This window comes from Sorex araneus, chromosome 5 (assembly GCF_027595985.1).
Source record: "Sorex araneus isolate mSorAra2 chromosome 5, mSorAra2.pri, whole genome shotgun sequence".
NCBI lineage: Eukaryota > Metazoa > Chordata > Mammalia > Eulipotyphla > Soricidae > Sorex > Sorex araneus.
The window spans coordinates 159695946-159722836 of NC_073306.1; positions in this window are offsets into that span (position 1 = coordinate 159695946).

Sequence of the window (26891 nt, forward strand, 5' to 3'; positions counted from 1 at the left end):
CGTGAGGCCATGCCCGGCAGGACTCAGGGGCTTCTCCCAGCTCTGTACCCAGGGATCATTCCTGGTGGTGCTTGGGAGCCACATGTGGTGTCAGGGTCAGACCTGGGTTGGCTACGTGCAGGTCACACATCTTAAGTGCACCTCCCTCCCAACACACACACACACACACACACACACACACACACACACACACACACACACCTGTACCATTCCTCTGCCTCCAAGGAAAGAATAAAATAAGGAATACAACATCTTTACCAGAGAGACACCATGATATTTTGGCCTATATACTTCCAATAGTATTCCAGGTAGCACTGTAGCACTGTCGCACTGTCATCCCGTTGTTCATTGATTTGCTCAAGTGGGCACCAGTAACGTCTCCATTGTGAGACTTGTTGTTACTGTTTGGGGCATATTGAATACGCCACAGGTAGCTTGCCAGGCTTTGTCGTGCGGGCGGGATACTCTCGGTAGCTTGCCGGGCTCTCCGAGAGGGACGGAGAAATCGAACCCAGGTCAGCCGCCGCGTGCAAGGCAAACGCCCTACCCACTGTGCTATCGCTCCAGTCCAGTATTCCAGGTACAGTTTAAAATGAAGGAATCATTTTTGACCCCACTCTGCAATCTTTTAGTTTCACTTGCTAGAAGACCTCCTCAATGGAAACAAGAGCAACATCAGTAATGATGCAAGCTAAGTTACAAAAGGTCAATAGAATGGTCACCTTCGACCTCAGCCCAGCAGAGGAGAATGAGACAAAGAAACACACACACACACACACACACACACACACACACAAATGAGAATTGTCAAAGTTTTATGGTTCCCTGGGCAGACCTCAGTGAGCTCACAGGCTCCCCATTACAGCCCTGAGCATCACTGGGCATGACCCAAAATGACAAAAATGTTTGTGTGCATATGTATGCAAATATACACATACATATATCACTGTATCACTGTATCACAGTCATCCCGTTGCTCATTGATTTGCTCGAGCGGGCACCAGTAGCATCTCGAATGAGGCCGATTGTTGTTACTGTTGTTGGCATATCGAATACGCCATGGGTAGCTTGCTAGGCTCTGCTGTGCGGGCGGGGTACTCTTGGTAGCTTGCTGGGCTCTCCGAGAGGGATGAAGTCTTTTAGGGCGGCCTCCAATCGCCCTTAGAGGTGTTACCATGGTTCACACCATATTTGAACCCCATCAAATATGGTGTGGGAATAATGGGTACATACACACATATGTATCTCAATTCCCCACCTGGTTCCCAACATGTGAGCCACAGGAGTCAACACATAGATGACATAAACTTTAGGGACAGTTAGTGAGCACTTCCAATAGGTACAGAAAGAGCATCAGCTGGGGTATTTCACGGAGTCAATTGGCAGGCACCCTGAGCAGAAAGTCATGACAATTTCCTATTCTGTTCTTGCCTTCTGCATCTGAAAGATCCTAAGCTCATTTATTTATTTATTGACTTTTAGAGTCACATCAGCAATGCTCAAGGGTTACTCCTGCCTCTGCATTCAGGAATTACTCCTGGTGGTGCTTGGGGGACCATATGGGATGCCAGGAATCGAACCTGGGTCGGCCGTGTGCAAGGAAAGCACCCAGCCTGCTCTATTATTACTCTGGCCCCAAGAGCCTACATTCTTTTCCTCTGTTGATTCTGGGATGCTTTTTTGCTTACCCAGATCACATTCTGAAATACCTAAACTGTTATGCCCAGGAGACTATCCTAACCTTTTGGTTATTGTTAGGGGGATGATCTCTCACACTCAATCTTCATAAGGCTCTTTCCAGCATGGCCCCCACTACCACCACTGCCCCCCCACAGGCACCAAACTGTGGCCCAGGCTTTTAACCCCATTTGGTAGATAAGGAAACTGAGGGTCAGAGCATGTCACTGACCAAAGGTCTCAGTGGCTGGGGTGTTTGAATGGGAGGGATCTCACACTAAGTCCATGCTACTCTATACTTTTTGGGGTGAGCAATAGCTCTGTTTTACAGATGGAAAAAATGAGGCTTGCGTGCCCAGAAGATTGGCAGACACCAGGGGAGCTGCTGCGAGCAGCCTGGCAGCCCAGCAACTCTCTGCCAGAAACAGTCCCTGGACATGCCTGTTGGCGGGGTGGGTGGAGCCTTCTCTGGACAAGCCACGCAGCAGAACCCATGAGCCAGTGTGGGTCCAAGGGGACTGGAGATTTTTTGCTGATTCCATCCTATAATGGTGACTGTGTGCAATGATCATTTTAGGAAGGCGACTGGAGACGTAAGATGGGAATCGATGCCTAAATGACAAGGAGACAAACCCAAGATAACCTCGAGTTAGATGTGTTTAAAACCCTCCAGAGAGCAAAAGCTAAATGAGGAAGCCCAGCCCAGGGGTGCAGAAGCGTCACTGGAGTAAGATGGAGTGTCAGGAGAAGAGCAAGGAGGACCTGGCGCCAGGGGCTGGGTGGGGCCACCCAGCTCTGCCCTCCCAGTTCTTTCCCTGAGTCTCAGGCACCGTGTCTGCAGCACGGGCCGGTGCTAATGGAATGCAAGGACTGAGCTCCATCACCTGACCCCTGGGGAGGGTTTATTTGGCCTGATGCCGGAAGGACCAAATCTGAGCATCTAATAAGCTCTAGTTGCCATCAGCAAGACAACATTCCGGAGACCTCATGAGCTTCTGACCGTGTTGGGCAAGGGCTGAATTGTGACCAGGAGTTGGATGACAGCAGAGACTGTGGGGGAACCAGCAAAAATGCAGCAGGTAGGGAGCCCTTCTTGCACCAGGCTGACCTGGGTTCGATCCCCAGCATCCCATATGGAGCAATTCTTGCCTGCAGAGCCAGGAGTGATCCCTGAATAGCACACACACTGGTGTGTGGCCCCAAAACAAAACCAAACCAGAAGACTATGGGGATACGCCACTTCCCTTGCCTGTGCATGACCCTGCTTTCAACCCTGCACCATGTGGTATCCTAGAGCCCTGTCACATGTGAGCAGAACTCTGCTTTGTGGGGGAAAAAAAAAAGATTTGGGCAATCCTTGGCACATCACTTGCCCACTCTCTTACCTCCAGGCGGCTTCAAAACTTCTGAGCAGCAACCTTTGGCTACCCATGGCATCTCTCTGAGGCTCTTAATGAGCTCCAAGAGGGGGCGGCCAGACCCTCCCTGCGCATCACAGGGTGCTGTGTGAGACCGGGACTCTGCCTCGGCCTCCATGGCGGCAGACTAGCACAGGCTCCTGGCACATGCCGGGCACCGGGTAGGTCATCACTGAACCGTGATGAGACCCACCACCACCCACCTTCATCTTCACAGCTCCTTCTCTCGGCACCGAGAGGACGGAGGTTCTGAGCAGTTCCGCAGCCTGACCACAGTAGCGAGCTCCCGCCTCCCCCTTTTCCCGTCCCTGTAGTCAGGCCCACCCCCTTCCACTCCCCCAGGCCAGCTCCTCCCGGCCATGGCACATCTGCCCGTCTCTGGGGCTCCGAACTCTGTGGTCCTCCTCCACATCAGCTGTTACAACCACACCCCTGTCCTGTGGTCGCAGTTTCTGGCCTCAAGTCAGGATGGGGTCCACAGCTCAGGCGCAGGGACTAAAGCAAGTGCCCCACCCCCACCCCCGCCGCGCCAATCCAGACAGGTGAAGGGGTCGCCTCCGTGGTCCCTTCTTCCACCAGGACAGACTGGTGCCACAAGGATCTGTGCAACTATGGGCATCGTTCTTCTTTGCAAATGGGCGGCGAAGTGGCTTGTCCAGGCTGCCCGAGTGAGACCAGCCCTGAATCCTGTGCTCACATTTACTGCCGGGGGCCAGCAGGTCTCTCCTTCCTGTCAAAGCGGTAGAGACCCAGGCTCCAGGTGGGAGAGGAGGCTGCAAAGAACTGTTCTGTGGCCACATGCCTGCAGATTCACAGCCAGCCCCACCGCCAGTCCCAGGCCGGGGACTCCCACGGCATCTCCCGGGTACAGACCTACCAAGCCCAGCTCTCCGACATCCTGATGTTTTGAACTTGCTCCCGTGTCCCCCAGGGCACTGGTGTGTGGCCTGGGGCTAATGATTTCCGGTGAAAGCTCTGCTGGGGTGTTTGTGTCTTCCCAAGAAGGTCTGGCCCAGCCAGGCCGGCTCCGTTCTCCTCCCTTCACCCTCTTCGTCCAGACCGACCCAGCCTTTTTATTTTTATTTTTTCCCTCTTCTCGAATTTAAGAGCCTTGCAGACACAAAGATCCTTTTAGCTTTTAACATATTTAATAATTTATTATTTATCTGATATTTTTGTAAATGTATTCCTCAGATGTGCCTTCGCATCCCCGGCTTCCAATTTGCACCTGCCTGACACTGTGTATGTTACAATCCACTGCCGCTCCTCGGGCCGGCTTCCTCTGTTAACACTTCTTTATAGTCCTAATGAACTTCTGGGCTTCATTTACTCTGGGAGAGGGGAGCACGCTCCCTTTCACATTTCCCTGCTCACAGGCACGCCCGTCATATGTGTCACAAATCCAGTGTTGATTTTCCTTGTGTTGTTTTATTTTTTTCTTCCTTCAACACATCTGCCCTTCAGCCTGCTCTTAACAGTTTTTCCTTCTTTGAAAATCTTGCTCTTTTAAATATCATCATTCCTCCCCCTCTCCTATCCCCCACGGGGATGGGATTTTCCCTTTTATTCAGGAGTCAAAACCAATTCTGGAGCCATCAAAGATACTGAATAGTCCTGTGAATCGTGGGCACCAGGCGGAAGCCCAGAGCGCTGTCCACAGCATCTGGGGGTTCCTAAGTGCCAGGGCTTTCACCAGTCTTGGCTGGTCAGTCCAGGGGACCCAGAACAGCTTTCGTAAAGGTGGGGTAGGGTACTAAAGGAGGGCAGAGGTGTTGAGGTACTGTGAGGAGGGTGGGGGGGTAGTGCTGGAGTCACCCCACCTTAGCTGTGGAACCCTACACAAGCCAGTCAGATGCTCTGGGCTACAGTTTTCCCTGCTTTAAAATAGGAATGAAGGCCCGGAGAGAGAGTTCAGGGGGTAAGGCACCGGCTTTGCCTGCAGCTGTCCACTTCCATTTCTGCCATCAGAAGGCACCCTGAGGACCACCGGGAGAGAACACAGAGTTGGGAGCAGTTTCTGAGCATTGCCCGGTGCCACATAAGTTAAAAATAAGATAAAAAGGTAAGAGTCACTTCCCGCATTCCAAAGGCTCACTGTGCGGGTGCTGGAGAGGCCCTCGGGGGCAGAAAGCACGCCCACTGAACAACGCTCCTTTGCTTTTGTTTGGGGTCACACTGGTGGTGCTGGGGGCTCACTCCTGCCTCCGCACTTAAAGATCAATCCCGGTGGGGCTCGGGGTACTGGGGTCAAACCTGGGTCATCCATACACAAGGCTGACACCCAGATGACCTTCTTTTTGGCCCACAAGAACTTCTGGGGTCACTATTTGTCAACTCGTCTCAAGGCTTTTAGATATTCAGGATTATTTTGAGTCACCCCTGAATGAAGGTGAATCCAACCTCCTTGGGCCCTCAAAACAAACCTGGGGCTGGAGAAATACAAACACAACCCCCAGAACAGGACACACATGATCAAGGGGACATCAAGACCCCATTCCTGGCTGTCTGTACCGCTGGTTAGGCGGGAGGGAGTAGTCCCTTTAGGGCGTCTTAGCCTGACCCTGTCCCCTCTGTACACCCGAAGGCCAGCACAGGCGGGGGGGGGGGGCACTTCCTTTCTCGCAGGGGAAGGAACCTGCAGGCTCTGTTGGCCCGTCTCTCCATCTCCACTGTCTTGACTGGGCATCCTGACGCGAGCCGCCCACACAGCCCTTTGGAAGAGCTGGGAGCAAGTCTACGAAAGAGATTCGCCCAGTCCACTCTGGGGGCAGAGCCAGAAGGGACCACTAGGGGGCGAGTGTGCTCAGTCCTTGTTCCAGGTGGTGGTGGGCAGGGGGGTGCCCAGACCTGGGAAGGAAATGCTCCTTCCCCCGCCGTGTGCGGGTGCCCCCCATCCCCCGCTGCAGCCCCTGTGTGTCTGCACTGCCGTGAGAGAACCCCCGCTTCAAACCCAGCTCTGAGGTTGTATTATCTCCACACTAGACCCAAGGCATCCAGGCTCCTGGACCCGGGTCACTAGAGTTAAGGGGAGAAACAGCGATGACATCCCAGCTTCCTCTTCCTCCCCCTTGATGCTCACCCCCCGGGATCCCAAGAGACAGTGGCAACTCTGCGGATGCAGACAACAGAGATGGGGACACTGGCCGAGCACATGAGGTCACATGCACGTCGCCTGTGCCCCTCCGTAGGAAGTTTCCCAGAGTGTGTGCCACAGAGCCCCTCTTGGGAACGTCTCTTTCCAAGAAAGCCGAGAACTACGCTCTCTCTGAAATACAGGACACGGCTGTACTCACTGTTAAAGGCTCCGCAAGGCTGTTGGCAGGACTGGATGCATGCTTTCCCTGTGGCGGGTCCTGGGCTTGCCCCCACCTCAGAACCATGCCCCCCCATCCCAGAGCACAGCCAGGAGTGGCCCCCTCAGCCCACCCCCATAAGAAGCCTGTTTGCATAACTTTAAGCCAACGAATATCTCCCCAAGATTTGTGAAGATAGAACCATCCACCCATTTCCCTTGAGGAATGCAGGTTTGGGGTAAATCAGGTTTATAACGAGTGGAAATGAATGAGCCGACACAGGCCTCAAGACAGAAAAAAGAGGGGTATCTGAGCAAGATATTTCCAGAAAGCCAGGCTGAGTACTGAAAACAGCACCGACGCCATTTTTGGATGAGGCGGGCTCAGCACTGCATTCAGAAGGGGTCCCGACATAATCCACAAGAGGCGTCACCGAAGACTGTCACGCTCTGGGGAAGATGACACCATGGCATGCGCCCTGTGTGAAGTTGCCCCATCCACCAGCATGGCCGGAGGTTTTTTGCCTCAGCTTAGGAAAAGCAGAGTCCAGGGGCCAGATGGCGAGGCCTGGCTCTGAAGTCTGTGCTCTCTGGTTCAGCGAGAGGCCAGTGGAGATAAGGACAGAAGCAGCTGCCTCACCATGCCTGGAGCAGCTTGCAGGACTGACCTTGGGTGGATTCGCGGTCAGCCTCGCAACCCAGCGACTTGCGCTGACCTCATGCTTTCAGGACAACACAACGGACAAAAAAAAAAAACAACCAAAAAACACTTACCTCCGACGGGTTAAAGATAGATGCAAATCCTCTGAGACGCTCCTCTCAACGGCAAGCTCCTCATTTCCTTCCCCTGGTGTCGGAGCTGGCCCAGCCTCGACGCTCGCTAGGCCAAGAAAGTGGCCGGTGGTCAAGTGCTGTGCCCAGTGGTGGCCTGACCCTAAGCAGTAGCTTAGCTGTTGTGGCGGAAGATTGTTCTGGCACACTACCTCCTGGAACCTAGCCATCTGTTTTTGCTGTTTTCGTTTTCTCTTGTTTTGCTTTTAGGGTCATACCTAGCCATGCTCAGGGGTTACTCCCGGCTCTGCACTCAGACATTACTCCTGGCAGTGCTTGGGGGACCATATGGGATGCTGGGAATCAAACCCAGGTTGGCCTCGTGCAAGGCAAATACTCGCTGTACTATTGCTCCGGCCCCTGTTGTTGTTTTGGGGGGCCACACTGACAATGTTTAGCACTTACACCTGGCTCTTCTCTTTTTTTTTTTATCATTATTATTTGTTTTATATCTATAAAGTTGTTCACAGTATTTGGTTACATTTTTTCATATTTGGTTTTACAGTATTTTGTTACATATTACATTTAATATTTGAATACCAGTCCCACCACCATTACACATTCTGGCTCTGCTCTGATGGAATAACTCCTGGCCTAGTTCAAGGGACCAAATAGGGTGCCTAGGATCGAACCTGCGCCTGCAACACACACGATGAGCACCTTCTCCACTGGACTGTTCTCCACTCTGCCCCATCTTGGAAGCCCAGTGAGAGCTCTTCCTGCCCCACCCACACGTCCAGCCAAGCCCGCCCAGAGGCCTGGCCCCAAGCATGTAGAACTGCCACGGGGTAGTTTTCCCCCAGTGCGTTATTTAACACACAGGTTAAATAACAGGTGCTGGGGCTGGAGCGATAGCACAGCGGGTAGGGCGTTTGCCTTGCACGCGGCCGACCCGGGTTCGAATCCCAGCATCCCATATGATCCCCTGAGCACCGCCAGGGGTGATTCCTGAGTGCATGAGCCAGGAGTGACCCCTGTGCATCGCCGGGTGTGAGCCAAAAAGCAAATAAATAAATAAATAAATAAATACATAACAGGTGCTGCAATCTATGAAGACTGGACCCCATACAAGTGTGAGCCCCAGATATTGCTAAGGCATCACCAGTGCATTAAAGAGCCGATGCCAATGGAAATACAAGTTCAATCTTTTGGTTTTGGGGGGGGATGGGAACCACACCCAGCGATGCTTACGCACTGTTCCTGGCTCTGTGCTCAGGAATAGTTCCTCACTGTGCTCTGGGGATCATATGCCACACTGGGTATTTTCAAGGCAACCACATGCAAGGCCAGTGGCTTAACCCCTGAACTACTGCTCTGACCCACCTGTCCTACAATTTCATTGAACTACAGCAATATGACTTGAAAGCCAAGTAGGTGCTTTGTGTTCTCTTTGGTTGTTTCACAGGGGCCTCCGTGAGGGCGATGTTAGCATTGTATATACGTGGAAGGATTAAGGCTGCGGCCTGGGGTCGATTAAAACACTCGCCTTGCCCCGAAATCACGCAGATACCCTGTCTCATCTGTTTCCAGTATATTTTTTTTTCCTTTTTGGGTCACATCTAGTGATGGACAGGGATTACTCCTGGCTCTGCACTCAGGAATTACCCCTGGCAGTGCTCAGGGGACCATATGGGATGCTGGGAATCGAACCTGGGTTAGCCGCGTGCAAGGCAAACGCCCTACCCGCTGTGCTATGGCTCCAGCCCCTGTCTCCAGTATCTTTAGTGACTAGGAAACCCTTGAGGGGAAGAATCCAGGAGAACACCTTAAGGAATCAGTGAAAGGGAGAAAGGTGGAGTGAATGGTAAGTGTGTGCAGGTGGGAGTGAACGGAGACAGTGGAGAGCAACCTCTGGTGTGGGCCTAAAACAAAATAAAAGCTGTAGGCCATTGGGAACTTTTGTGAAAACACGCGCTCTCTCTGCCCTCAGTGATACTGCTGCTGTGGTGTCCAAAAGGGAGGGGGCAGTGTCTTACAGTTAATCCCTTCCCCCTTCCAGCTGGCCAGGCTCGGCCACCGTACCCTGGACGTTGCCCTGACTAACAGCCCCTGCGGCATGTCACGTCAGGCATGGCTTCGGGTGCATCACCTGTTAGGGAGCCACAGGCAGAGGCCCTGATACTTGTGAGTGCTTGAGTTTACAAACTACATTTCCCCGCATGCTCGTTTCATCCTGACGGCAGATGCTTTTCCTGGGGAGTAAACAGAGCCATATTAATCAACGAATAATTAATATTTATCAGGCACCACCTAGGCAACTGAGAAATCCAACCCTTCCTTGTTCCCCCCCACACACACATTGGGTTGCTGATTTCCCTTTGCTTTTTGAGTTAACAGGTTGTATTGCGATTTTTTGTTGTTGTTGTTTGTTTGTTTCCTTCAGGAGTCTCTGCTTCTCTAGCATACCAAGAGTTTTAGTGCAGCGCTTGGGCCCGAATAACAAGTGCTGCTTCTGAGAAGAACGGATGGTAGGTGGGTGGATGATGGATGGCGGATGGATGCAAGGATGGACTGTATGTCTAGGATGGGCTGTATGTTGCTGGTTAAGGGGGGGGGTAAGACCTATGGACTCGACCACTCTGGATTACTTCCTGACTGTTGGCTATGAGCCAGGTATTTAACCTTCCTGGAGGAAATTCTCTCCCATAAAGTTATTGAGGACTAAATGAGAGAAGTGTATAGAAATGATTTTTCATAGGGACGAACACATTGTTAATGCTTTAAGAATGAAAACTCAATGTGAAGGGTGAAGAAATAGACCATAGGTGGATGGAGAGGGTGAAGAATTGGAAAATGAGAATAAGAGAGTACAGGGTCAGTCATCATTCAACTAGAGGTCTTTCAAGACTGCAGAGAGTGGTAGCATCTAAGTACCACCAGATGTGGCTCAATCCAACCCCCCACCCCATCAAAAAAAAAAACCCTCCTTTGCAATAGAGGTATTGAGTGGCCAGCGTGTTTGGTCTATATTGCAAAATACAACATCCAAAAGGAGAGATAACAAAAGTGAATGCCCTGCCGCAGAAGCAAGGTGGTATGGTAGGGGATGGGGTGGGGGTGGTAGGAGGGATATTGGGAACATTGGTGGAGGAGAATGGGCACTGGTGGAGGGATGGGTAAATGATCATTGTATGACTGAAATGTTTACTGAAATACCTTTCCGTAATTAGAAACCTTTCAAAATAAATCTTCCATATTAAAAAAAAAAAAAAAAGAGGGCTGGAGCGATAGCACAGCGGGTAGGGCGTTTGCCTTGCACGCGGCCGACCCGGGTTCAAATCCCAGCATCCCATATGGTCCCCCGAGCACTGCCAGGGGTAATTCCTGAGTGAAGAGCCAGGAGTAACCCCTGTGCATTGCCGGGTGTGACCCAAAAACCAAAAAAAAAAAAAAAAAAGACTGCAGAGAGCGGTCGGGGATTAGGATGCTAACCTTGTATGTGGCCATCTTTGATTTGATCCCTGGTTCAAAACCCAGCACTACATGGTTCTCCAGCATGGAGCCAGGAATAGGCCCCAGGCACCACTGAATGTAGCCCGAACCACCTCCCTCACCATCACAAAAACAAAAAACATTCTTAAAACAGCTTTAAATAAAAGAGATGCATTTATAACATTATCTGGCGCTCCAGTTCCAAAGCTTCTTTTGGGAGGAAATCAGAAAAGACAACACAACGCCCTAGGCCTTTTAACATTCAAAGCTGGTGCAGACACACACAGGCAGAAAGATTGGCAGGATTTCAGCTGCCTGGGTTGGAATGAATGCTGAGGGTGGGGAGAAAGACGAGGAGCCTGAGACTAGTGAAGAGTAGGCAGCCTTGTGAGGACATTGAGAGAAAGAAAGAGAAGTCGAGGGTTTGGAGTAGGCAGGCAGGTACCATGACAGTGGTTGACCAGTGTTTCTTTTTAAAAACCATTTCTGGGCCATATCTGAGGGTAGTACAATAAGCAGGGATTGCTCCTGAACCACACAGGGCAGGGGATCAAAACCCAGACCTCCATGTGCTCCAGCCCCAGAGCCAGCTTACAATGGCCATCATGTGGAGAAGGACTAGGTATCATCACCGAAAGCATAGCCACAGTTCACAAGCCAATGAACTTGCATTGGCTCATTCAATTAGCACACCAAACTCAGCTGAATACTGTCCCATACTGTCATGGCACAGTTTACAGGTGAGAAAACAGAACTCAGCCATTGAGTTAGATGTCCAAGATCAAGGAGCTCCTAAGAGGAAGAAGTAGGAATTGATTTGCTCAAGATCCAAATAGGAGGCTCTACATGGTACCAAACCCTTCTGTGTATTGTTCAAAACAAGTGAGGGTAGGAAACAGAGACAGGCCTGGGGCCAGTCAACTCCCCAGATTTTTCACAGAAAGAGGACAAAGTCTGACCGTGTCCAGAATTGAATCAGCTCCTTTGCTGGAGTTAGTCAAACAGAGGTAATGATAAGAGGGGACAGTGCTCCTGTTTCCTGGATACCCAGCCTCTTTTCAATCCTTTTTCAAGAGTTCCATACAAAGAATTTTGGCCATGGTGGTTTTGTGATGCTTGTTTATCTTATAACTACAAGAAATACTCAAATAAATGGGGTTTATCCTGAAGAAGGGAAAATTAAGCTCAACAGGTTTTAAGTAAGGAACAGACCTAACTATCTTGGAAGATTGACCAAGAAGAAATTGGCCCCAAGAGGAGGATATTCTGAAGGGAAATAACAAACTCGAAAATTCTGCTAAGTTAATACAGGAGAGGTTTGGGCTCTGCCACCACTGGGCTGCTGTGGAATATCCATATATTGGAGGGAGCAAGAAGGAGGCTTCCAGGGGCAAGAGTGATAGCACAGTGGGTAGGGCGTTTGTCTTGCATGCAGCTGACATGGGTTCGATTCCCAGAATCTCATGTGGTCCGAGCACCGCCAGGAGTAATTTCTGAGTGCAGAGCCAGAAGTAACTTCTGCAACACCAGGTGTGACCCAAAAAGCGAAAAAAAGAAGAAGAAGAAGAAGAAGAAGGAGGAGGAGGAGGCTTCCAGGACTGAGACCAGTGGGAGGCCCGAGCCAATGAGTTCGAGCACTCTGTACAGAGTTAGTGAAACAGAGAGTATTCCATCACATTCTCCACTCCCCAGATAGTCTGGCAGGCTGTGTTTGAGCTAACTGCTTTACAGCCTAATTTGGATCATTTTGTGGAACACAATTGTGCAAGGAATGGGGTTTCATTAGAATCTCTCATTCTTCTACTTGGTTAATATCAGCTATACATATAATCAACTATTTGGTCAGTGAATGGCTGTAGTCACTGTGAACCTTACTACACAAATCTATTTCCATGCGCTATGCCACTCAACCCCACATCTTCTTGGCTAGAAATTGTCATCACTCAGAGGGTGGATCAATTGCCTACCAAATCCCACTCTGCAGAAGGGAAAAGAATCCCACTGGACTTCTTGGGGCTGGGGGGGGGCAGGTGTGGGGAAGGGAAGAGGAGAATTGTCACTTTGATTTTTAAACAGTTTTCCCGTGTTTTAAAAGCTACATCTTTTGTTTAAAAGCACAAGCCATCTTTTCAATGTATTGATTGTTTCCTTTGCTGTGCAGAAACTCTTCAGTTTAATGTAGTCCCACATGTTTATTTTAGTTTTTGTTTGTGCGCTTGGTGTCTTATTCAAGAAATCCTTGCCGCGGCTGATGTCAAGGCTATTTCCCCTGTGTTTTCTTCTAGGAGTATAATGGTTTCAGGTCTTATATTTAAACCTTTGATCCATCTTGAGTTATTTTTGTGAGTGGTGTAAGCTAGAGATACATTTTCATTCTTTGGAATGTAGATATCTGGTTTCCCCCATACACTTATTTAGAAGGCTGTGCTTTTCTCACTTTGTGTTCTTGGCATCTTTCTCCAAAATCAATTGATGATGTAGGAGTGGGTTTATTCTGGATTCTCTGTTCCACTGGATAGGAGAAAATATTCACAAACTAACTGGGGTTAATAGTCTAATTATATAAATAACTCCTATAAATAGAAAAAAATCCAAATTTGGAAATAGGCAAAAGACCTGATAGAATATTGTCTCAAAGAAGACAATGCAAATGGCCAATATATATAGGAAAATGTACTTGACATCACTAATCACCAGAATAATGCCAATCAAAACCGAAATGAGGTCTCCCCAAATGTTGGCAGGGCTGTGGAAATAAGGAAGCTGTGTTCATTCTGTGGATGAGAATGGAAAATGGTAGTGCCAGACTGGGAACCAGTACGATGGTTCCTCGAAAGCTTAGATCAAAATGCCAAAAGAGGGGCTGGACTGATAGCACAGCGGGTAGGGCGTTTGCCTTGCATGCGGCCAACCGGGGTTCAATTCCCGGCATCCCATATGGTCCCCTGAGCACTGCCACTGCCAGGAGAAATTCCTGAGAGCATGAGCCAGGAGTAACCCCTGTGCATCACCAGGTGTGACCCAAAAAGCAAAAAAAAAAAAAAAAAAAAAAAAAAGCCAAAAGACCTAGCACACCCGCTCCTCAATACAGGTCTGAAGAAAACAAGATCATGAGCTGGGGCGAGAGCTGCTCCCTAAGTTCACTGGAGTTTATTCACAATAGCCACAACTTGGAAACGACCTGCTGTCCTGTAACAGAGAACGGGCAAAGAAACTGCCACACTTGCGCATTCGCTAGGACTGAGCCATGTAAAAGGAAATGCTGGGGCCAGAGAAGCAGTCCGGCAGGGAGGGCACTCAACAAGGGTTCAATCCCCAGCACCCCGTCTGGTGTCCCACACCACCAGCAGGGATTTCTGAGTGCAGAACCAGGAGTAAACCCTGAGCAGTGCCACTGTAGCCACCCTCAAAAAAAATTAATTAAAAAAAAAAAGGAAATCATGGGTGGATGATTTGTCCTGTTATTTCTCCAAAGAGAGCATAGAGGTGACCAGTAGGCAGATGAAAAACTACCAGTGCAAGGTACAACCATCATGGGGTTGTGCTATCTCTCCAGCCCCATCTCACATCTCTGAATGGCTCACATGGAAACAAACAAGTGTTGTTGAGGGTGTAGACAAAAAGGCACTGTCTACCCTGTAATTTGGAATGTCCAGTGGTCTAGGCAATTTGGAAGACAATATGCAGCTTCCTAGAGAAGCTAATAACACATCTTCCATATGGTCCAGTAATTCTCACTGCTCACTAGCTAACCTATAAATATAAAAATATTAGCATGGAAAGTTATATCTACCTCACTGTTTATTCCAGCATTATTTGCAGTAGGTAAGAAGAAAAATGACTGAAGCACTTGTTGATTGGATGAAGGAGATGTGGTTCATGGAGCCAGAGCGGTAGTATAGTAGGTAAGGCCTTGCACACTGCCAACCTGGGTTCAATCCCCTCCCCCCACCCCCATATGGTCTCCTGAACCTCAGCAGGAGAAATCCCTGAGTACCACTGATGTAACCCCAAAAGAAAACAACAACAACAAAACAAATGTGCAAGCACCATGGCCAGGTGTTCATGTGGCTCCTGGTGACCACAGCAACAAGAAGATGCAGGGAAGCGAAGGAGTGTAGTGTTCTCCCCACACAACAAGCTAGTTATGTGACTTGTGTTATCTTTCTTTGCTATGCCAAGGATCGAGTCCAGGGTCTCACACATTCACACACATTAGACAGGCACCCTTCAACTGAACATCCCATGGAGATGCGCATTTTTCCAAATCTGGGTGTGCTCTCGAGGTCTTGGATAATCATCCCACAATGCACATACATGTTCAGTCCTCATACTGCAGTTTGGATATATACAAATTTTTCACTTTTCCTCAGCAACACACACACACACACACACACACACATTTCCCCAAACTGACGTTCTCCTAGCTACATTGTCCTTAAAGAGAACCTGATGAGAATTAATTTTCTTCCACAGACTTGACTAAGCAAAAACTAGTTGCCTAAGCTACACTGATGAGACACCATATACACTCTTTCTATAGGGAACCCAGTTTAAAGTACCATTTCTTCCATATAGTCCCACCACTGAATGTTTTAGGGCTCTGCTTTCTGTAATTTAAAAAAAAAAAACATTGGGGCAGGGGGCATATATGACAGTGCTCAGTGGCTTACTCCTGTCTCTGAGCTCATGGATCGCTCCTGGTGGGCTTGGGTGCTGGGGATAAAACCCAGGTCAGTCACATGCAAGGCAAGCTCACTCCCCATCATCCTAATTGCTCCAACCCCTTCTACAATTTCTTGTGCAAACAGGAGGACAGATAGGAAAACAGCATTCACTAGGGCTTTGAAACTATTCTACCCCAGAATCTGGAAACAACCATAGTGTCCAAGAACAGACGACTAGTTAAAGAAGCTATGGCAAATCTATACAATGGAATACTATGCAGCTGTTAGGAAAGATGAAGTCATGAAATTTGCCTATAAGTGGATGGTCATGGAGAATATCATGCTAAGTGAAATGAGTTAGAAAAAGAGGGACAGACGTAGAATGACTGCATTCATTTGTGGATTATAAAATAACATAAAATGAGACTGACACACAAGGACGGTAGACACAGGGCTAGGAATATTGCTCCATGGTTGGAAGCCTGTCTCATGAGCTCAAGGAGAAGCCAGCTGGGATAGAGAAGGAATCACTAAGTCAATGATGGTTGGAGAGATCGTTCAGGATGAGATATGAATGCTGAAAGTAGATAAAGGACCAGACACGACAGCCTCTTAGTATCTACTGCAAATCATAGTTCCCCAAAGTAGAGAGTATGGGGGAAATTGTCTGCCGTAGAGGCAGGGGGTGCGGTGGGAGTTGTGGGAGAGATAGTGGGGACCATTGGTGGTGGAAAATGTGCACTGGCGGAGGGATGGGTGTTTGATCATTGTATGACTGAAGCTCAAACATGAAAGCTTTGTAACTGTAGTTCATGGTGACTCAATACAAAAAAATTCACTGTATCACTGTCATTCCGTTGCTTATTGATTTGCTCGAGCGGGCACCAGTAATGTCTCCACTGTGAGACTTGTTGTTATTGTTTTTGGCATATGGAATACGCCACGGGGAGCTTGCCAGGCTCTGCCATGTGGGTGAGATACTCTCGGTAGCTTGCCAGGCTCTCCGAGAGGGATGGAGGAATCGAACCCAGGTCAGCCGCGTGCAAAGCAAACACCCTACCCACTGTGCTATTGCTCCAGCCCAAAATAATTAAAAAGAAAGAAAGAAAAAAACTACTCAAGTACTCTACCCCTGCTGGGTTGGAGCTACTGGCTCCCCAACCACCATGTCCCTCAGTCCACGCAAGCCTGTGTCCTTAGCTAGCAAGACACACCTGATGACTAGGAGAAACCAGTGATATTTCTAGCCTTCACCACATTATTCATACATAATGCAGTGATAGCATTCTCGACCACACACTTTTAAGCAGGATTAACTGCTGGTACTCTGCCTCCATCAAGCATGCTGACAGTACCCATGGCCTAGAAAATGCTCCAACATAGTACGTTCCATGGAGATGCCCATTTATTCCTACCCTGTGTCATCTTTGTTCCCTAGACCTGTTTCCATCATTAGCTTTGATATATGACACAGTTCTAAGCCCTAGCAAAGCCGTACCAAGAGGACCTGCCCTCAGGAAACTTTTGTTTCAGTTGTACTCTAGTTGACTCCACAGTCACATCAACATTAAAAAGATTAAGGAGGGGCTGGAGCAATAGCACAGCGTGCAGTGCGTTTGCTTTGCATGCAGCCAACCCAGGTTCGATTCCCAGTATCCCATAGGGTCCCCTGAGCATCGCAGGAGTAATTCCTGAGTGCATGAGCCAGGAGTAACCCATATGCATCATCGAATGTGACCCAAAAAGCAAAAAAAAATGGAAATAAGTTAATAAATAAATAAATAGATTAAGGAAAACAAGCAGGAAAGAGAAGTTCCTGTTTTCCTGGATAAACAATGGCATCTCTTTGTCCACTGAGGAGACAGTTGCCAAATGAAAATGGCTCTTCTTTTTGAAAGACAATATCAACATTTCTCAAAAACTAGGACTTGAGCTTCCATACAACCCAGCAATTCCAGTCCTAGGAATAGACCCCAAGGGCCCCACAGCACAATGCAGAAAGGACATTGGCACCACTATTCACAGTAGCCAAAGTCTGCAAACAGCTGAAGTGCCCAAGAACAGATGACTGGATAAAGAAACTATGGTACATATGCACAATGGAATATTACTCAGCCATAAAAGATAAAGTAATGCAATTTGCTCCTGCATGTATGATCTGAAGAGTATCATGTTGAGTAAAATCAGTCAGAATGAGAGAAATAGACTTGGAATAATTTCTCCCTATGTGGTATATAAAGAAACTTTTTTAAAGTGAATATCAAATACCAAGGAGAGTAGAAAGAGCAGGAGAAATGGTTTTCAGTAGGAAGTTTACCACCAAGGTAGGAGTGGGGGTGGGGGATAAGTTAGGGAATGGAACAAGAGGACAATGGAGGAGGGGGAAGTGCCTGCCACAGTGGCAGGCTGGGGGCCCAGAGGGAAATTGGGTATATTGGTGAAGGGTAGTGGACACTGCAGAAAAAATTGGTGTTAGAACTTTATATGCCTAAAACTCAATCATAAATGTCTATAATTATAACTGTAAGTCACAGGATTCAGTGAAAATGAAAATGGCTTGGGGCTAGAGAAAACACAAAGGGTAGGTCATTTGCCTTGCATACAGGCAACCCAGATTCTATCAGTGGCACCACATATGGTCCCTGAGCCCTGCCAGGAGTAATCCCTGAGCACAGAACCAGGAGTAAGCCCTGAGCACTGCTGGGTGTGACCCAGAAGTCTATATATATATGGCTCTTCACTTTGGTGTGAGCCAGTTTATCACCATCAACTCTTCAGGAAAATGGAAGGTTCTTCTAGCGTTCTGCTTTGAAAACCAGTGACTTCTGGTTCTTTCCAGCTTTGAATGAAATTGAACATGAAGGTGAATGATGACACACTATTTCAGGGTGTGGAATATGCAGACAATGAAACAGCCAATCAACAGGCCCAGATCTCCAGGTTAAACGAAGTGAGACAAGTGAGGAGTCTAGGAGGGAGGAATGCACCTTTCTATGAACACTTCCAGGGGCTGGAGCGATATCACAGCGGGTAGGGCATTTGCCTTGCACGAGACCGACTTGGGTTCGATTCCCGGAATCCCATATAGTCCCCTGAGCACCGCCATGAGTGGTTCCTGAGTGCAGAGCTAGGAGTAACCCCTGTGAATCACCAGGTGTGACCCAAAAAGCAAAAAAAGAAAAAAAAAGAAAAAAAGCCACTTCCAACCTTGCCAGGGAGCTTCCACAGCATCACACATATTTATTATTAAGCTTATGGAGCATTAGTGCGTCTATGAAGCGCTCTCCCTGGAGCTCTCCTGGTAGCCCTTGTGTAAGCTATGCATGTCACTATACTGCCTTACGCTCAATGCTGTCATTGTTATTCCCATAACATAAACAGGTGCTGTGATTGCAACTGCCAACTCACAGTCAGATCATTCCTGTACATTTTATATGATCATAATTGATCGGGTGCTTGATTTCACAAATATGCTCTTAAGCATGTTGCCATTATATATTGAATACAAATAAACCAGGTAGATGTTGTAACTACCCTTTTTTCAACAGACGGCCAATTTGAAAGTAATTTCCTCAAATGGCCAGAATTTGAGTCCAAGACTGACAAACAAGGATCCGTTGTCTTTAACCCAATGGATCTAAACTAGCTTCACTTGAAATTAATTTGGGAATTTCCTTTTAAATTTACTTTTAGGTCCCTTCTTCATTAGACTCTGGTATACAGGTCCTACATCCTTCCATGGAAATGTACCAAGATGTGTTAATACAGTTGTATGACAAACTACTTAAGACAGCTTCTGAGTGTGTAGATAATGATTTTCTTAAGCAGCTGAATGCTGCACTCAGTTATGCATATTATTTGGTGTTAAATACAAAGGAATCTACCAGGCTTCACAGCATTTTAAAAACATGAATTGATAAAACAGTTAGGTGACTGGGTAGTTGTTTTTAATAGGGGATGCAATCACATAAATTACTAAAATAAATCAAGCAGAGCTTTGGCCAGAGAGTCCAGGTAAGCTGCTCAGAAGCATAGGAAGAATAGAACTTGCAAAATCAAAGGGTGGTCCTTGGGAGCTTTGTTCTTGAAGACCACATCCCCGAAATTTTCTGCAAGGCCATGGCTAGTGGACTTAACACCTTCCCATTGAAATCTAGAGTAAGAATAATTAACCCTTAAGCTAAGCAACTAATTTCTAGGCTTTCCCACAGCATTTTTAGGTGTTAGCAGAAACTGTCACTAGACATTAGATTTTATGCTAACAGTTCTTCCCAGTGTTGTGAGATTGAATGGCGCATTTGTAGAAGTAGGTCTAGCCCAGTGCTAGGACAGAGAAACTGCACATAACCTAATAATAATTCCCCACCTTTTTGAGGAATGTTCATGCATTTTTTTTTTTGGTTAAAGAAGTTCAAAAGAATTCCATTTATAGCAAAATAACACATAAGGCTTCTGTGCCTAATGTGTTGTCTACTGGTCAGCATGGACTGTGATACTGTATCAACAGGAAGCCCCAAGGCACCTGCAAAATAAATTTATTACTTGCTTGTATCTGGGTGAGGTAAGAATGGCCAAGGACAGGGACGGGGATGGCACTCCCGACAGTTTCCACTCATGTGACTGCGGTACTTCTGCTCCATCCTACTGACCAGCGCAAGTCATGTAGCCATAGCTAACTTCAATGGATTCTTGAAAACCTACCACGTGTCTGGGACTGGAAAGAGTTGGAGATTTACATGCACCCTTTAACAGATAAGAGCATTGCTGAGACCCCAGTTTATAAAATGTTTGTCATGATAATTATCCAACAATTTTACATAACGTTTGGTTTGAGGGCAAAACCCAGTATTGCTCAGGGCTTACTCCTGGTTCTTCATTGAGGGATTACTCCTGGCAGGATTTTGGAGGGTCATCTGGGGTGTAGAGGATTGAACCTGGGTCAGCTGCATGCAGGGCAAGTGCCCTACCCTACTGTACTATTTCTCCAGTGCCCAAGTTAATTTTTCAAGTATCCAAGATAATGTGATAATTCAATTAGGAGTTGTCAGCCAATACCAGCAAATATAGAGAAAAATGCAACAGAGAGAGTTTGGTAAGTTTGCCAATGCTCTGAGTCAAAGTGTATTGAGTGGATGAAGGTTCAATTATCTCAAAATTCACCTGCCTCGGGGCCAGAGACAATTTGGTTGTTGTTGTTGTTTTGTGGCCAAACTTGGGAATGCAAGTGGCCTTCTTCTGGAGGAGTTTGGGTAACCATATCCGGTGCTGGGGCTAGAGACAGCACAGTGGGACAAAAAACTTGCCCGTCTCTTCAAGTAAATACCTTCTATGACCCTAATTTTCTTTGATAACGTAGGGTGTTTGCCTTGCATGCGGCCGACTGGGGTTGTATTCCTCTGTCCCTCTCGGAGAGCCCGGCAAGCTACCGAGAATATCCCTCCCACATGGCAGAGCCTGACAAGCTACCCGTGGCGTATTCGATATGCCAAAAAAACAGTATCGTCTCACAATGGAGATGTTACTGGTGCCCGCTCAGGAAAATTGATGAACAATGGGACGACAGTGCGACAGCGCTACAACTCTTTTTGGTAAATGGTCCTTGAATGAAGGCGAACTACATTGGTTCTCAGCTTAGAATCTGTGATCTTTCAAAACTGGAGGAAAAACTGACCACATTTCCCTCCCTTGAAATAAACCAGCATGCACCTCTTTTCCTTTCTTGTGGAGATTTAATTTAGATTATATAATGATTTTTGCTTTAAGGACTAATTTTAAGAATCTGACCCCTGGGTAAGAGATGAGTCTCTCAATAAAATGGGGGTGAAGAATTTTTCCTCAACATATTCAAAGCCATTTACCACAAGTCCACAGCAAACATTGTACTCAATGGCAAAAAATTAACGCCTCCCAAAATAAAGCATAAGATAAGGCTGCCCACTCTCGCCACAACAATTTAATGCAGTATTGGAAGTCCTCACCATAGCAATTAGGAGGAGAAGCATTAAGCTAAGGGCACCCAGGAAAATAAATAGATAAATAAATGAAGTTGAGAGAGGAAAGCCTCTTCAACAAATGGTGTTGGGAAAACTGACCAGCCATACGCAAAAAAAGAGAAAGAAAGAAAGAAAGAAAGAAAGAAAGAAAGAAAGAAAGAAAGAAAGAAAGAAAGAAAGAAAGAAAGAAAGGAAAAGAAAGAAAGAAAGAAAGAAAGAAAGAAAGAAAGAAAGAAAGAAAGAAAGAAAGAAAGAAAGAAAGAAAGAAAAAGAAGTGAAAAGAAAAAACTCAAATCCTCTTTTAACACCATGCACAAAAGTCAGGTCAAAATAGATTGAAGACCTTGACAATGACCTGAATCCATAAACTAAAGAAAACATAGGTAGAACATTGACTCTAAAGGCATCTTTAGTGATTCAAAGCCATTAGCCAAGCTAAAAAAGCAAAGAAATAGGAGTGTTTCAAACTAAGCAGTTTCTGTACTGTAAAAGAATGGCCACAATAGACACCCAATAGACTAACAAAAGACACTACCACTAATCTGGTAATGGATTAATATCCAAGATTTATAAAGCACTGATAACACTTTACAAGGAGGACAAACAAATCCAACTCAATCAAAACATGGGAGGGTATAGATGAACAGAAACTGCCTCACCGAAGACATACATATAGCCAAAAGATGTAACAAATATGCTCTGCATCACTTATCACTGGGAAAACGCAAGCCATGAGACCAGTGAGACTGGCACACAATACAAAGAATAAAAACAGGGCTCGGACTAAAGTGGGTGGGGCACTTGCCTTTGCATTCAGCCAACCTGGGTTGGATCCCTGTCACCCATCTAATCCCCAGGCTCCTCCAGGAGTGATCCCTTAGGGCAGTCAGATGTCAGTCCTGAGCACAGCTGGGTGTGGCCCCCAGTCAGTGTTGGTGTGGATATGAGGATAAAAGGACCCTCACTTGCTGCTGGTGGAAATGTCCAGCCTTTCTTGAAAAAAATGTGGACACTTCCCAAAAAACTAGGATTGAACTCTCATATGACTCAGCAATTTCACTTTGGGGTATCTACCTCAAGAACCCAAAAACTCTCTTCAGAAAAGACATCTGCACGCCTATGTTCATTGCAACACTCTTCACAATGCTGAAATCTGGAAACAACCGGTGTTCAAGTAGAGATGACGGAGTAAAGAAAATATGGTTATGTATATACCATAGAATACTACTCAGACACTACGAGATGAAATGCAATTTGCTGCGCTGTGGGTGGATCTGGAGAATGTCACACTCAGTGAAGTCAGGAGAGGGATGGAAATCAAACAATTTCTCTCCTATGTGGGACATAAAGAAGGGTAGGAGAATAATGCCTGACAACAAAAACTGGTACCTGGTCTTCAGTAGGAAGCTTGTGCGGGGGGAAGGGCAAGCGACATGGGAGGTGAGACATGGGGGGTGATGGTGGAGGAAACAGACGCAGGTGAAGGATGTGGGAGTGATTTATGCAAAAACCCTACCATTAACAATGTTGTAAACCATGGTGCCAAAAATAAAATTCAAAGAGAGAGAGAGAGAGAGAGAGTAAACTTCACTCTACCCCTAAGGCAAGGAATGAACAAAGGTTTAGCGGTCAAGTAACAGGGCCACCAAGCAAGGAAGCAACTCAAAATCCCTCTTCTTAAAATCAGTTCCCATAATCGGGTCCCTGCTGGGTGCTTCAGCCTCCTTTACTCACAATAAAAAGTGTGAGGCAGGTGAATACTGGGTCCAAGGAAGTGTTCTGATTTCTTAAGCCTGGGTGTCAGGCTTCAGGGGGAAAACAAATAAATAGAGATGGTCCCACTTAATTACGCCAACAGAACCCGTGAGATTTGCTAAAGGATAGAAAATCAGCTAGCCTAAGTATATCAATATGCCGAGAGAAAGCTCACTAAACTTTCACTCATCTGATTACATCAATAAATATTCATCCTTTCTCCATCTGGACAAATAATTCACTTGATGACAGTGACGTGACCACAATCCTGTCTCATGATTTAAAGATTACAAGGAAGTGGTCAGCACCATGACTGGGGCTTGTGACTGCAAAACCGAAGAGAAGTGAAACACCTGAAAACATAGAAAATAAATATGAGGTTTTTAAAATTGGTTTTGTTGGGGGCTGGGTAGTCCAGCAGGTAGGGTGCTTGCCTTACATGTGGCTGACTCAGGTTCGACAGAAGGCATCCCATATGGTCTCCCAATGCTGCCAAGAGTGATTCCTGAGTGCAGAGTCAGGAGTCATCCCTGAATATCACAGGGTGTGGCCCCAAATCAAAACCCAATAAAAATTGGTTGTTTTTTGCCCACCCCACTCCCCAAAATAAAGTGAATGACCTTGAGAAGAATCTGGTTTTCTCAGGACCTTGCTTTTCTCTGAAAATGATGCCTTGGAATACATGACTTCTGAGGTTTCTTCCAGCACCTTCTCTGACTTTATGACAGCTGTTGCAATGCAATAGAAACTAACTATCCATTTCACCCTCCCATTCCACAAAAACAAACCACACAGTATCATTTTAAGAGCCAAAGAGTCAAATTCTTGTTTTGAATTTTAAAGGGCTGTATGACTGCTAAGGTTAAAACTCCTCTCTTTGAAAAACCGAAAAGGTTGAATCATCAGAGGATAAAACCCATCACCACTGCAAACCAAAGTGGATTTTCAACCTAGTAGAAAATTTGAATTGACAAAGCATGCAAAAATTAGCTCAAATAGCTGCAGCCTTTCTGAATGTCCTGGTAAATGCCTAGTGATTTAAGTGTTTATTGTTTATGCTGCAAGAAGCAATGAGACTGGAAGCATGAATATTATAGCCCAGACACTAACCCAGTCTCCATACAACAGGAGAGATGTCTTCTAAATATGAAAAATTACATATCAGAACTGTTTTTATAGTGCTTCTTAGGGTGGGGTTGGGAGTGGTGACACAAGGTAGTAATCACCAACTGCCAACAATGTATTTGCAAATTTCGTATTTGTTATAGTGAATTTACATGCACTTTCCTGTTTTCCATGGACACATAGTGAGAGAGGCACTGGCCAACTTCTGGGCTTAGAGAATTCTCTTAAGAAAAAAAAAATGTATGTATGATGAAAATACCGGGTGGAGTGAAAGCACAGAGGGTAGGGCATTTGCCTTGCATGAGGCCAACCCGGGTTTGATTCCTCCATCCCTCTCAGGGAGCCTGGCAAGCTACCGATAGTATCCTGCCCGCACAGCAGAGCCTGTCATGCTACCCGTGGTGTATTCGATACGAAACACAGTAACAAGTCTCACAATGGAGACGTTACTGGTGCCCACTCAAGCAAACTGATGAACAACGGGACACAAGCGCTACAGTGCTATGATGGAAATACTTTTTCTCTTTTTGGGTCACACCCAGTGATGCTCAGGGGTTCCTCCTGGCTCTGCCCTCAGAAACTACTCCTGGCAGTGCTCAGGGAACTACACATGATACGGGGCATGGGCTGAACTCGGATAAGTCGTGTGTAAGGCAAATCCCCTCCACACTGTCCTATAGCTCCAACATTAACATGTTTGACTGTGGATCCCAAATGCTTATCTACATAGGGGCAACATAATTAAATCACCTTCACTCAGAATGTTGTCAGAAGGAACTACCCTCTTTCTCCAGCACTGATAAGTCATGACAACCTGTCACAGTGCTTCTTTTAACCCTCTGGCACTAGCATTTAGGATTTCCTCAACACAAAGTACTTATCTCAAATGTTTTAGTGCAAAACTGAGTTGCTTTCTTTTTTAATTTTCAAATCAGGCTTGTGATGCTATCTCCAAAAATCAGATAACTTGGAAGGAAGAGTAGGGCGTATAGGTGTTTTGGTGGGAAGTTATGAACTGCCACCTAATCTACTTTTTTCTAAGTTGTCTTTTTAAAACAGAAACCCAAACTTTAAACGCTTTAATCCCCCCAAAAAATCCATAAATTCCATGTGAAACCCCAAAACTACCATCAGTAGGTCTTGAAAGTGCTCAACTCTAACAGCAAACATACAAGCAGATCTCCTTCCTTCAGAGGAAATGCACTTGAATATGAGTACCCCAGGTAGCATGCAAAACTAAAGCTTTAATATCTAACCTGTTATTTTGCTGCCCTGAATCATTTACATATTATTCTACCTCCCCTAATGGAACTGGGGGCAAGGGATAGGGCTATAGAAGAAAAAATATGTGCGAGTTCAAAAAGTCTGCCCAACCCTTGAAATATCAACACTTGCTTCTTCTTGTCTTCCTTAAAAAAAAAAAAAAAAAGTCAAAGAAGGGCTTTTCCCTGGAAAGAAACTGAAGCCTTACATAGTGCTTAGCTTGAAGTCCTGAATCTAGACACTTAATATTATCACACATACTCCATCGTCAATACATAAGCACAATGTTGATTACTCATGAAAAGTTTGATCTAATACAATTTTCTTGGGTTCTTTCTTCCAAGCAAAACTTGACGTATTATTGTGAAAGATAAGCAGTTAGGTTGCTTCAATCTCTGAAATATTCATAGCTGTATGGACAGTTACATAGGGGAGTCTCTTTCCAGGTGACCTGACTGATAGTCCTAATAATATTGAGGGATTCGAACAGACCTCAGATGAGATCCTAGTTCTTCAGAGGTGAACAGCACTGTTTCTTTACTGGAGCCACAGAATGAGAAAAGCTGCCCCTTACCAGAGACCCAGTGACTGGTTGCATGGATCATATTTCATTTAGTGAAACCAACTTTTTGCTAAAGTATAATCAATTCTTCCTTCATAAGCAAACAAGGTAAAACCACCATTCTCAGCAGGATGAGAACAGAGCAGGGGTTTAAGACCCAGTCAATCTGCTTCTGAAAGGCTCACACGGCCTATTTCTATCTAATTACGTACCCAATCGCTAGCCAGTAGGTTACTGAGAGGGAAGAGGGAGTACTAAGGGCACCAGTAAGAAACAAACCAGGATTGGGAGGGGGCGGGAAGCAAGTCACAGCAGCTATAGGGTCCAGAACTAGTGTCAGCTACGAGGGGCAGTGATAGGTGACACAAGAGCTCCAGTCCTCAGAAGTTGGCAGATGAAAATATCCTTACTCGGAGTATAAACAGAAAACTGAGAAGACAACAGAATAGCATCAAGGGAACGCAGAACACAGGAGGCGGTGTTAACTGCCTTTAGATGGGCAAAGTTTCTAATCCCAGAACTGAGTAAAGTGATTCTGGGGTTAAGTTCAGCAGACTCATGTTTTATGGAAGTAATCTGAATATGTCAAGATGGGAGGGCCAGAGGGACAGCTCACTGGCACCACAGATGGTTACAATGAACAGTGCCAAGAGCAATCCCTGAGTGGAACGGACCCCAAGCATAGCTGGGTGTAATCCTAAAAACAAACAAGGTAAAGACTGTATTTATGAAGTGAGTCACCAGAAGAAACAGATCACTCTTTTCCCAAATTTTCTTGTGAACATGAAACCATACAGGAAAATTAGGCCCACCTTGCTCACACAAGTGCCTCGCATATAAGGGAATTGTGTTCTAAACTGAAAACCGAACAACGAA